The following is a 13,879-nucleotide window of genomic DNA, read 5'->3' as shown; positions in this document are numbered from 1 at the left end:
CAGGTTGGTTTTGGATACAGTTGGGGCTTTCACCAAGGCAGAATCATAGAATAATAGAGTTAGAAGGGACTTCATGGGACATCTAGTCCAACCCCCTGCACTATGCAGGACACTCACAGCCCAATCGTTCATCCACCGTAACCTCTCACCCCCTTAGGCCTTCTCAGAATCAGCTTCTGTCAGATGGCTGTTTAAAAATTTCCAAAGATGGAGGAAGCCTGTTCCACTGAGAACTGCTCTAACTGTCAGGAACTTCTTCCAGATGTTGAGACGGAATTTCTTTTGAATTAATTTCATCCCATTGGTTCTGGTCCATCCCCCCGGGGCAAGAGAGAACAACTCTGCTCCATCCTCCATATGGCAGCCTTTTAAATACTTGATGGTTATCAAATCCCCTCTCAGTCATCTCCTCTCCAGGCTAAACAGACCAAGCTCCCCCAACCTTTCTTCATATGTCTTAGTCTCCAAACCCCTCACCATCTTTGCTGCCCTCCTCTGCCCTCCTCTGGACATGCTCCAGTTTGTCTACAAACTGGTACTGACATTTTACCTATTTTTAAAAGTAGGTACTGATATTTTTCCTAGTGCCTACTTGCTTCTTCCCATGTACTCTAAAGCAGAGAGCTGGAGGTGCTTCAGAAGACCTTAGAAGACATCACCTTTGGATTTGCATGAAACACCCATTTAGAAATAGCTGCTGTCATCATAGAAAGATGCTTAGCTTTGAACTTCCTGACTTTCTGTAATGTTCCCCATAGCAGCCATTTTATGGGAGCCATTTTGTGCTGATATACAATAATGTTTCTTAGAAATGTCCATAGTCATCAAGATTAGAAATGATTGGTCTAGCACACATTTTTACTACTCTATTTCAGGGTATTATTGGTTAGAATACCCCTAGAACAAATGGAACAAAGTGGACTTAGCTACTTCTTCTCCAATCCATCCATCAGTGTATCCAATCCATCCATCTGTGCCATGCTGGGAGTAGAATCACCAACCCATCAGTCCTCATGCCAATATCGGCATAAAGAGAGAAATTGTCCCTAGACACTAGACCTTATTAAGTGTTGACTAAATGCAACTCAGTAGGCCAGATAAGTTCCGTGCTCATCACTGTCTACTCACCCTTTATACCTGCACTGCAGCAAGGTTTCCCAACTAATCTTTATGCAGCTATATGTATATATTTAAATCATTTCGATATGAATTTTGGTACAATGTGTACACGTTTAGCTGTTGAACTGAAACACTGGCTGATAGGACCAAAAAGGATATTTGGGTGTGCTGGAGGATCTCTCCTGATTTAACACAGACATTGTCTCCAAACATTCAGAAGTAATGCTATAGCTTTTGAAATGCTGCTATACATATAGATTCATCTTTGTATGCGCATGCATATAAAAATCATTGTTTGGGGGTAAAAGTTTCATCAGTGGCATGTGGTCTAAAAGAGCTTATTAACAAATGCAAGTTACATCCTCTTGCTGAAGATATCAAGTGATGAATATGCATGCATGCAGCAAGCAAAGGAGAGACAAGACTCATTTAGGCCTAGTCTGCATACAACAGATAATGCACTTTCAATGTGCTTTCATGGCTGGATTTTCCTGTGCGGAACAGGAAAATCTATTTCTGAAGTGCATTGAAAGTGCATTATCTATTGTGTGCAGACTAGGCCTTAGTTTGCAGCAGCCTCACTTTCTGACTCACCATCAAGAACTAACATTTCACTTCAAGCAATCTACTGATAATCTATTTTTATTTTTTTTAAAGTCTTGAGGCCCAGAAAACTGAGTCATTTTCTGGCTTAGAATCATAGAATATGATTGGAAGGGGCCATACAGGCCATCTAGTCCAAGCCCCTGCTCAACGCAGTATCAGCCCTAACCATCCTAAAGCATCCAAGAAAAGTGTGTATCCAGCCTTTGCTTGAAGACTGCCAGTGAGGGGGAGTTCACCACCTCTTTAGGCAGCCTATTCCACTGCTGAACGACTCTGACTGAGAAAAACTTTTTCCTGATATCTAGCCTATATCGTTGTACTTGAAGTTTAAACCCATCTGATTTAAACCCATTGCCCATGCTTCGGGCGTTAGTATAAAGACATCTGAATCCTTTTACTTTTGGTTCCCTATGAGCTGGCCTTGCCGGTTGGGCTGCCCCCAATCGTTCTCCTTCCTTACACTCCCTATGTTGATCGTCTCCTTCCCCTTGTGGCTTCAGTTTAAAGCTCTCCTGATGAATCTCCCCAGGTTCCTGCCAAACACATTCTTCCCCAGCTTCGATAAGTGCAGTCCATCAGGTGCTAGTAGGCCTCCCTCAAGAAAGCCTATCCCAAATCCCAGAAACGAAATCTCTCCTGCCGGCACCAACTACGCAGCCAGTGATTCACCTCCATTATCTTCCTCTCCCGACGCATTCCTCTTCCCTTGACAGGCAAGATTGAAGAGAATACCACTTGTGCCCCCATTTGCTTGAGCTTCCTCTCCAGATCTTCTTGAACTTAGTGCAATTCTATGCTTGAATGTTTTAAACAATCACTTTTGATCTGGAAACCCGGGCCTATTATGAACATACAGCTTACTGTAGAGAATTCAAGCAGTCAAACATTTGTCTGACTTCAGATTCTATGCCTGTTTTATATGCCATTCTTTTTTCTCCAGTGTATTTATAATGCAGCTACAACAGCCAAAAAACAGTAGGGGTGGGAACATCACTTGTGACATGTGGAGTGGTGGCAGCCAATTATTTTTAAAATTATGCCATTGCCTTGTTGCAGTTGCACATTAGCATCAAGTAAGCACCTTCCATTTAACACTTCCTGGATCTGTTCCTTGAATGAAAGGGAACACAAAGGAACCCAGGCGAAGTTTTTAAAACATCCTGAAATTGACCAAACTATTTTTGAAACTGACAAGAGTAGCTGCCAAGATCCCTTTTGTTCTTGCCAAGTTAGTGGATTCTCTGTTGTGTTATCAGCCACTGTGAAAAATGGAAAAGTGTCACCACCCTCTGCCATCCCCTCCTTTAATTGCCACACAAGGGGCAGATCTACACATACTCATGGGTGAGAGACCAGAGAAAGAGAAGGGAGAAGAGGGGAGATTGGGACAGGAGAGAGAAACTTTCCAATATGACATCCCAGTTGATTGCTAAAAAGTTCAGAATTATTTCCCCACTTGCAGGATACAAATTCTGTAAATCCAGTTTACAGTGAGAATTAAAAGAGTAAGCCTGTGGCCAGAGCATTCAAGAGGCTTACTCAGGGCCATTCTGCACGACTTAAATGAAGCAGGAGTCTTACCTTTGGGAAACACTACAAATTCAACGTTCCGCATGACGTCGCACCCAATCTGCAATGCTTCTGCAACACTCCCGCAAAAAGCGCTTCGTTTCAGGGAATCGGGAAAAGTGGATTTTCCCTGAAAAAAGGCTAAATTTCTGCGCACAAGCTGCAACAAACCAGCAAAAGACATGTGCGTTCTTAATGTAGCGGTAGAAAGGAAGTCCCTCTCCCGCTCTTGCCCCGAACTTCCGGAGAAGCGATCGCCATTTTTTCCCCCTTAGACCGGCGAAAGCAATGAACCAGCAAGGCTTCACTGGCTAAAGTCCCTCCACAGAAGTGATTTAAATTAAAACAAAGCTCCCTAAGTTCCCAAGCACAACACAGCCCCCTGTTCGGCAGTGCCTGTAATTTCGGCCACAAATCACGCCTGTGGGGAGGGGGATTTTTTTTCTACTTGAGGAGTGTGTAAACGATTAATTGCCAGCTCCTACGCCAGCAAAAAGGTCTTGCAACGATTTGACAGAGATTCGTTGCAATGTTTGTGTTTGGGTTTTAACAAAACAATTCTTAAAGGGAAAGGGGCTTTTTGTGAGCATGAACACAACAGCCCATTGGCTGTTCCATTTGACTGATGGCCAGGGGCGGGAAGAAGCACAGAAAAAAATCGCTTCCTTTGTTGCGATTCCAGCAAGACCAGAAACCTGTGGGGAATGAATGAAACGCTACTGGGACTTCTATATTCCACAAAAAAAATTCCGCTATTTAATATAGCGTTTCTGCATTCTGTGAACATTTGGCAACATTGGTCCTTGTGCGGAATGGCCCTCAGTATTTTGGGGATACTTGGCTGGCTAGGTTAAAGCTTTCTTTCCATTTCTCTCACAGTACTAGCTGAGCATTGGCAGTGCCTGCAGTGTTCACTGCTGTGCATGATTTGTGGCATGCCACCTGGTGGCTTTCCTTCCCCCCACCCTCCCTCCTTTCAGAGCACTTCATTTCTCAGAGAGCTGCCAGAGAAGCACATTTCCCCTAGTTTATCTTTTCCCCTAGTGATCTGAGACTAGTATAATAACACCAGACCCATGCCTATTGTTAAAAGTATTATAAAGTAAAACAGTGAGGGGAAAAATAATCAATGGAGCTTGCACACCAAGTGATGTTATCAGAAGGTGCAGAGTAGGCAAAACAACCTTGGTGTGGGCAGGGGAGTGACCTTTGAGAGGCAGCAAAATGGTAGGGATATCCAAGAAAATGTATACACTTTTGAATTACCACTGGCCTGGAAGCAAAACAAGGAGAAAAAAGTGGCACTAAAAGCACTCTCATAAAATCGGGGGAAATAGCAACTGGAAAGCAAACTGAGTGCTGAAGGGGAGGAAATCAATGCAAAATGAAAAAGAAAACCTGACAGAGAAACACGATCAAAGTAAAGGAAAACACCTGTGCAAAGTAAGTCCCCCTAATCACAGATGTTTGGGAATGAATTGTGGTCATTCATTGGTATAGAAAATACATTCTGTTCCTACTCACAGGAAAGAAAGTATATTTGTATGATCATTTAACAAATTCCTCAGTTGTGATTAACCAGTCAGAATATATTCTGAGGCTGAGCCCTGATTCAGATTCAGTGCTGAACACAGGTCTATAGAGAATTAATTCAGCACTAGTTCAAAAGTCTATTCATAGATGCATAGGGCTTTTTTTTACTGCCACCCCTCATGGAATCCTGAGCCTCGAAGCTGTTAAGTAATTCCCCCCCCCCATTTGGGGGGGGGAGGAAGAGGCATGCTTTTTGTGTAAACTGTTGGGGAAAGTTTTTTTTTTCTCTGCCTATTCATTGCTCCAGGCAGTTTGTATTTTTTAAAAAAGAAGTCCCATCCCCAGGAGAAGGGAGAGGGAGGCAGGTGCAAGGGAGGGCTCTTGGCTCTCCAGCTACACACATTCCCTTGGCCTGTGGCTTGCTGGTAACTCTCTGCCCACTCTCACTAAATAGTTGGGAGAATCCAGTTTATGTGATTCCCCTATTAGCACTTTAAAATGGGGGGTGTAGCTGCCTGTTTACTGCTGGGTCACTGGATGCTGAGGACATTGTGCAAAAAGCCAAAAATATGGCGTTTGCAAAAGGTATTTCACTATTTTTCCTGGGTGCAGAAATGCCCAAAGTTTTGTTTCTCCAAGTTATTTTGGTGCTTGGGGGCACAGACTAGTTTGACTGTATGAGGAATGAGGCCCCATTTCATTTCAGGGTAAATGTGACATGCCAGTCTAGCTATCAGGCCCATATTGGGCCCTGCTGTTTGTCAAAATATACGTTCATTTATGCTTACCGGGACACCAACGTTTTAGTTGTATGTAAGCTACTTTGGGATCCCATAATCCAGGAAGAAGTGCAGAGGAATGAACTTGAAACCACCCCCTTTGATCAATAGACATGCAACAGACATAAACCACACACATACGTGCAAACTTAGAGATACTCTCACATTACATGTTACATATAAGCACGCACTGGAGAAGGGATGGAGCAGAGGAAGGAAAACCAAGATAATGCTTATTCATATTGTAAACATATAAATACACAGAGAAATAATAGCCCCCTTTCCTAGAGCTGGCTATCAAGAGGGGTATTACGGGATGGGGATCCTCAGCCATGGAGTTTCTGGTGAGTGTACAGGTTAGATCCCCTCCAAATTCCTACATAATGGCAAGTGATGATTCATGGTTCATGTTGTTAGTCTGGGAAGAAGAAACTAGTGCCTTTCCTTGCTAGGGAACTCCTTTAGGCCAAGGGTTCCTTGCAAAATACCCTTGTAACCAGTCAGGACTTCCTGTCAGGCAGCCCCACTTCCTGAAGCTCATGGTCTCTGCCTTCTCAGTTGCTGCAGCTGCTCATGTTTTTAAGTTATATTGCTGTTACCTATTAACTGAAAAGATTGTTGTGTCCTATTCTCAACTGCTAAAAGAAGTGTAATGTCCATTCTATTTTATTGGTTCTATGTACTCTGCACCGAGATGTCACAGTGAGGAGCGGTATATAAATTGAATACATAAATGAATAAAGACAGCTGCCTTGTGGAATGTCCTGGTTGAGGAGGTCAGGAAGGCTTCCATGCCTCTGTCATTCCACAAGCTATGTAAAACAGATTTAGTCAAGAGGGTACTTTTATAAAGGCAATGGGGCTATATTGTAATGCAATAGTTCAGGAAGTTGCTTTAATGAACTATATTACTACATGTAGCATGATCTGTTGCTGCATGTATTCTGTGTCATGAACCCCCCTAGGTTCCTGCCATGTTGGTGCCTGCATATTCTCACACTTCCCTGACTTCTCTGGCCAAGGCCATATAGCCATAAATGTGTCTCTTGAGAACCTCACTCCCTTCCTTTCCCAGCGGGGGGACAACCTCAATGAATGTATCAATCTTACTGTAAGTGTCCTTGCGGAGACAGCAAAGTCTCAACAATGTGCCAACCTCCCGATAAGGCTCCGGGCCATCTGGCCAGCCTGGGAATGCTTTCCTTTTGTCACCTATGCTCGCTCTCCCGCCGAAACCTTTCGGTCCCCCCTCCCTTATTCACCGGACCCTATATCTACCCTTCATGGTGCCTTTGTACTTTGTTATTATCAAGATCTTTGCTTAGGAAGATCTTGGCCTGCTTTAGCGATCTGTGGACTTTGCCTAATAAAGCTCTCTTTGAAATCTGCAACTGACTGTTGGATTTCGGATGCGCCTTTACCTAGGACTCCACAGGCTGGGCTCAGCCTGATTCCTGACAAATTGATAATAACCAACCCTCCCTGTTAATCCTCCCGTTGGTGCGCCTCGCTACCCATGGCTGCGGCAGCCCCGGAGGACTCAGGGTCTGACATCGTGGAACAGTCCCCGGACGGGGGCCGTCGGCACCTGGTCATCCACGTCCCCATCGAGCAACGGGCGGAGGACGGCGCGACCACGGTGCCCCTGGACGACTCGCCTGGCACAGGAGCCCGCGAAGTCCCCCCCGACGTTGGGGACCACCGACCCTTGCCATGCCCGAGCCCTGCGAAGGATACTGCAAGTGCGACGGGGAGATCGCCCCCCCCTTCCCTCGAGGAGGAGGAAGAGGACGAGGCTGCCCCCGAGGACCCCGAAGAACTGGAGCGGCTGGTCGAAATGGGCCGCCAAGTGGGGGTCGATTTCACCCGAGAAGGACGCCAACACCTGGTGCCCGCCGAGGAGCTGGAGAGCCTCATGCTGCGGGTGGGAGAGCAACGTCGGGAGAACGAAGCCCTTCGCCAGGCGCTGCGCGAGGCCGAAGAAGCCCGAGATCGCTGGAGCGCCCTCCCCGCCTCAGAGAAGGAGAAGAAGGGCCGTCTTTCCCTCCCCGCGTCCCTGGCCGGCGCCTCCGTTGCCCCGGGCATCCGAGCTGCTACGCGCCCCCCTGTGGGTCCCGGTGCCAAGCCCAAACTCCACAGCACCCCTTCCCTAGGGTACGGGACTCTCGAAACCCTGGGGGGAACAGCCACCACAGGCCTCCTCTCTACATTCGCCCCCCCCAGACGGCTGGCCTACTCGTGCCCGGCGGGCGCCATGACCTGGCTGGAGGAGGACGATGCCGACACCGAACCCGAGCCCCGGCTGGGGCCAGACCGGGTTCCCGCTTTCGACGAACCCCCTCCCCAGGAACCCCGCCGCCAGCGGAGGGGAGCCTCACCATCACGTTCCCGGTCGGGGGCACCGGACCCCGGCACGTTTTTGTCGGGCCCTTGGGGAGAGGCCCCGACCCGGACCCCGACCCCTCCGGACGCGGCCCCTGCGCCCCAGGGGGGCCGCCGAGTGGGGGAGTGGGATCCACCAGCCATCCCGAGGAGGGGAACCTATGCCCCACTTGCCGGGAACACCCAGCCCCACCGGCCTCGACAGCCACCCCCAGCGGCCCCGCCACCCTCTCCGGTCCGCCACCCGCCCCCGCGACAGCAGGACGACGCGGCCGCTCCCGGGGGACGCCACAACCATTTGGGCGGCCGGAAATTCAAGGTGAAGTTCGATGGTACCTCCGAGAGACTCACCTATTTTTTGATTATGGTGGATGGTTTCTTAGCGGAGTGGGGGGACTCCTTCACGGACGAGGCCGACCTGGTCCGCACCCTGGGCTGCAACTTGGAGGGCAAAGCAATGGACTGGTGGGTCACGCAGTACGAGAGGGGGACGGTGGCAGCTACCTCCTTAGAATCCTTCAGGACCGCCCTACAAGAGGCTTTCCGGGACCCTTTTCGTGAAATAAAAGCAACGGAGGCCCTGGCCAAGCTGAAGCAGCGGGGCCGACCCCTGATGGACTATGTTATCGACTTCCGCGCCACGTCCGCCCGGATCACCACCATGAACGAAAACCAGATAATCACCGCCTTCCTGGACGGCCTAGACCGCCCCGTGGCCGACGGGATCTTCAACCGGGGCCCGCCCGAGGACGGGGACCTCCAGAAGTGGATAGAAGCCGCGGGGGTAATTGAGGCAAACCTAGCCCGATACCGAGCCTACCAGCGCCGCCAGGAGGCTGCCCGCCTACTGCGCACCTCGAGAACAGAGAAGACCCCCAGCGCGCCCAAACTGATCGCCGCCCCGCCCGCTCCCGCGCCGGTGCCCGATCGGGAAAAACGCAAGCAACTGGGACTCTGCCACGAGTGCGGGGGAAAGGGGCACTTCGCTTCTGTCTGCCCGACGCGTCTGGCCAAAGCCAAGACCCCCTCCCAACCGGAGAAAGGCAGGCCTCGCCCCTCCTCGGATCGTCCACGCCCGCCGGACAAGCCGGCCGGTAAATCAGGTGGGCCCCGGGCGCTTCTCGCCCCGGCCGCCCCTACTCAGGACGAGGAATTCTCGCCCCAGGCGAGCCCCGAATCGTCCCAGTCGGACGGGTCGGGAAACGAGGACGGTCCGTCTTGCCGGGCGCCCCTCGGCGGACCCTCCCAGTCGGCACACCGGCGCCCCCACGACGAATCCTACCCCCATCCTCCTCCCGGCGATTCTAATCAACGAGGAAGCAGACACCTGGGTCGAAGTGCGTGGACTCCGGGTGCTCGACCTCCCTAGTGGCCCCCGGCATCGCTCAAGCCCTGGGGGCCCGGCAGGAGGATCTAGCCAAACCGATCATCATGCGGCAGGTTGACGGCGGCCCGGTCGGGGGGGGGGCCATCCGTCACGCCACAAACGCCCTGGCCCTCAACCTGGGTCCTCACTGGGAGCGCATTTCGCTAACCATCGCCCCGGTAACTGGGTTCTCCATCCTGCTCGGCATGGACTGGATGGATCTCCACCGACCCGAGATCGACTGGGATGAAAAGCGCCTCGTCTTTTCCCACCCGAACTGCAAGCTGCACTTCTGGTACCGGGACCGACCAGAAGAACCCCCGGTCGCCATCGCGGGGACCGTAGTCCCATGGTCTGAGAGCCCCGCCACGCTCAACCCCTGGCTGCGAGCGATGGGTCTCTACCCCGGGAAAGATGAGGGAATCCCCGCCTGCTACCGAGACCTCGCTGAGGCATTCTCTGAGGAGGAGTGCAACCAACTCCCGCCGCACCGACCCACCGACTGCGCCATCGAGCTGGTCCCCGGGGCGAAACTTCCGAAGGCTAAACTCTACAACATGAGTCCAGCGGAACTTCGAGAACTTCGCTCCTTCGTGGACAAGAATCTGGCCCGCGGATTCATCCGTCCAGCCACGTCCTCCATGGCGGCACCCGTCTTGTTTGCCAAGAAAAAGGACGGCACCCTCAGGCTCTGCACGGACTACCGAGCGATCAACGCCGTCTCCCGGGTCAACGCCTACCCCATCCCGCTCATCAAGGACTTACTCAGCCGCCTGGGCGAAGGGCGCATCTTTACCAAATTGGACCTGAGGGACGCCTATTTCCGCGTCCGAGTGGCCGAGGGAGACGAATGGAAGACGGCCTTCAACACCCCCCTCGGACAGTTCGAGTACCTCGTCATGCCGTTCGGTTTAAGCGGCTCTCCCGGCGTGTTCATGAATGTAATCAATGAAGTTTTGCATGACCTGTTGTACCGGGGGGTGGTGGTTTACCTGGATGATGTGTTGATTTACTCAAAGGACGAGGCGGAGCACACGGCGCTGGTGCGGGAGGTTTTGCGCCGCCTCGCCGACCACAAGCTGTACGCAAAGCTTCCTAAATGTGAGTTTCACAAATCCCAAGTGGATTTCCTGGGTTACCGGGTCTCCGGGGAGGGAATTGGGATGGACCCCGCGAAGGTCCAGGCGGTTTTAGACTGGGAGGTCCCCCGTACCCGCCGCCAGCTCCAATCCTTCTTGGGGTTCGCCAACTTCTACTGGGACTTCCTCCCGGGGTTCTCCAGGGTCACTCTGCCCCTTACTGATCTCCTGAAAACAAAGGGAAAGGGAGCTAGGGACGGCCGCCCCGGGGCGCCTCTGCCCTGGACCCAAGAGTGTACTCAAGCATTTGAACACCTCAAGCGGTTGTTCACCTCGGAACCCATCCTGGCCCACCCCGAAACCGATCGGCCCTTCGTGGTGCAGGTAGATGCCTCGAACGAGGCCATTGGCGGGGTGCTCCTACAGCGGGGGGAGGGGGGTAGACTCCGGCCTTGTGCCTTTCTCTCCCGCAAATTCTCCCCGGCCGAGCGGAACTGGCCCATCTGGGAGAAGGAGGCTTCTGCGGTGAAAACCGCCCTCTCCACCTGGCGCCACTTCCTGGAGGGCTCTACCATCCCCTTCGAGGTCTGGACCGACCACAAAAACCTCGAGGCCCTTCGGAAGCCCCGCACTCTGAGTGCGAAACAAATTCGCTGGGCAGACTTCTTCTCGAGATTTGATTTCACTCTCGTTCACATCCCTGGGCGGAAGAATTTCATGGCAGACGCCCTCTCCCGCATGCACCCGGGTGAGCACCGCCCCCCCCGGGTCGACACAATCTTTACCCCCAAACAGTTGGGCTTGCTGGCCCAAACCCGCAGTCAGACCAAGGCAGGGAAGCCCACACCGGACCCCACCCCGGGGCCTCCGGGGGCCCCCCCAGCGGTACCGCTGGCCGAGTTCCGGTCAGCCTTGGGCCCCGACCCCCAACTTGCCGACCTCCGCTCGCAGCTCCGTGCCCACGAGGGGGTCTGGTACAAGGGGGACCGTTTGTATGTTCCCGCGTCCTTGCGGAAAACAATTCTGGAACTTTGCCACGACAGTAAAGCCGCGGGGCACTTTGGCTTCCTGAAGACTTGGGGGCTGCTCCGTCGCCAATTCTGGTGGCCGGGGGCTCGCCGGGACGTAGGTAAATACGTCGCCGGTTGCCCTGTGTGCCTAGCGCACAAGAGGGGGGTGGGTAAACCCCAAGGACTCCTCAAGCCCCTGGAGGTCCCGGAGCGTCCCTGGGAGATCATCTCCATGGATTTCATCACGGACTTGCCCCTTAGCCAGGGGAAGACAGTGATTTGGGTGGTGGTGGATCAGTTCTCGAAGCAGGCGCATTTCGTCCCCTGCTCAGGCCTGCCCACCGCGCAACGCCTGGCCGAACTGTTCGTATCCCACGTGGTACGGCTCCACGGGTTCCCACGCAAGATTGTGAGCGACCGGGGGGCACAGTTCGTTGCTAAGTTTTGGGGGGCCCTGATATCTTTGGCTGGGGTATCCCGTGGCCTCAGCTCTGCTTACCACCCCGCCACGAACGGGCAAACCGAAAGAGTGAACCAGGTCCTCGAGCAGTACCTCCGCTGCTTTCTGAACTACCACCAGGACGACTGGGTTTCCCTCCTGCCATTGGCGGAGTACGCCTACAACAATGCACCCCATTCCAGCACAGGGAAATCCCCCTTCGAGGTGGTGCATGGCTACGCTTCGCCCCCGTTTCCTGCGCTCACCAAGCCCCCAGGGGACCCAGCGGTCTCCCCACCGAGAGTCGACGAGTGGGCAACCCGGGTACGGGAGGCATGGGGGGAGGTAACGGAGTCTCTCACTAAGGCCAAGGCGGACTTTAAGCGCTGGGCGGATCGTAAACGGCAAAAGCCCCCTTCCTTTAGTGTGGGGGATGAGGTTTACATCTCCACTAAGCATCTCAAAAATCGGCGCCCTTGCAAGAAATTGAGCTACCAGTTTGTGGGCCCCTTTAAGGTGGTGCAAGTGCTAAATGAAGTCACGGTGCGGGTGGAATTGCCAAAGGCTTATCGCAAAGTTCACCCCGTTTTCCATGTGAGCTTGGTCAAAAAAGCCCCCCCTCCGGATGATTGGCACCCACAGTCACCACCTCCTCCCCCCATCATGATAGGGGAGGAGACCCACTACGAGTTGTCGGACATAGTCGATTCCCGCCTGTTCCGCAAACAGCTGCAATATTTGGTCTCTTGGAAAGGTTTCCCTGATTCTGACAACGAATGGGTTAACGCTGAGGACGTGGCCGCCCCCCTCCTGCTGCAAAAGTTCCACTCCAAGTTCCCCGACAAGCCCGGCCCCGATCCTAAGGCCGCGGGCGCCTGACCGGGGTGGGTAGGGGGGGGCTTTAAGGGGAGGCGAGTGTCATGAACCCCCCTAGGTTCCTGCCATGTTGGTGCCTGCATATTCTCACACTTCCCTGACTTCTCTGGCCAAGGCCATATAGCCATAAATGTGTCTCTTGAGAACCTCACTCCCTTCCTTTCCCAGCGGGGGGACAACCTCAATGAATGTATCAATCTTACTGTAAGTGTCCTTGCGGAGACAGCAAAGTCTCAACAATGTGCCAACCTCCCGATAAGGCTCCGGGCCATCTGGCCAGCCTGGGAATGCTTTCCTTTTGTCACCTATGCTCGCTCTCCCGCCGAAACCTTTCGGTCCCCCCTCCCTTATTCACCGGACCCTATATCTACCCTTCATGGTGCCTTTGTACTTTGTTATTATCAAGATCTTTGCTTAGGAAGATCTTGGCCTGCTTTAGCGATCTGTGGACTTTGCCTAATAAAGCTCTCTTTGAAATCTGCAACTGACTGTTGGATTTCGGATGCGCCTTTACCTAGGACTCCACAGGCTGGGCTCAGCCTGATTCCTGACATTCTGTTGTTCTCACTGCATTGTTTTTTTACTTACATAATAACCTTTTCGACATTCTGTTGATGTCCTGTTTAATAGTTATGCTTTGATTGAGGTTTCTGCTTGTTTAAGGTTTCTGCAGTTCTAGTCCTTTCATTGTTCATTAAACGCCTCTCATCCTGTTGATCACATTGACTTATACTGTGGAATCTGTCTCAATAAAGAAGGCTGACTTGAATGAATGAATGAATGAATGAAGGAATGAAGGAATGAGTTCAATTTTGTGATTTTATGAAATCAATATGCTATGCTCCAGCTGGCATAGTTTGATCAACTGACTGGGGGGGAAAAGCTGCAGAAAACACAACAAAAATTGCCAGTGGTAGCAAAGACTGTATATTAATCTCCTGGTCTATAAAGGTATCCCCTGTGCAAGCACCGAGTTATGTCTGACCCTTGGAGTGACGCCCTCTAGCGTTTTCATGGCAGACTCAATACGGGGTGGTTTGCCAGTGCCTTCCCCAGTCATTACCGTTTACCTCCCAGCAAGCTGGGTACTCATTTTACCGACCTCGGAAGGATGGAAGGCT

This window comes from Paroedura picta, chromosome 2, assembly GCF_049243985.1.
Source record: "Paroedura picta isolate Pp20150507F chromosome 2, Ppicta_v3.0, whole genome shotgun sequence".
In the NCBI taxonomy this organism is placed as follows: domain Eukaryota; kingdom Metazoa; phylum Chordata; class Lepidosauria; order Squamata; family Gekkonidae; genus Paroedura; species Paroedura picta.
Note: the sequence above shows the minus strand (reverse complement) of the source record.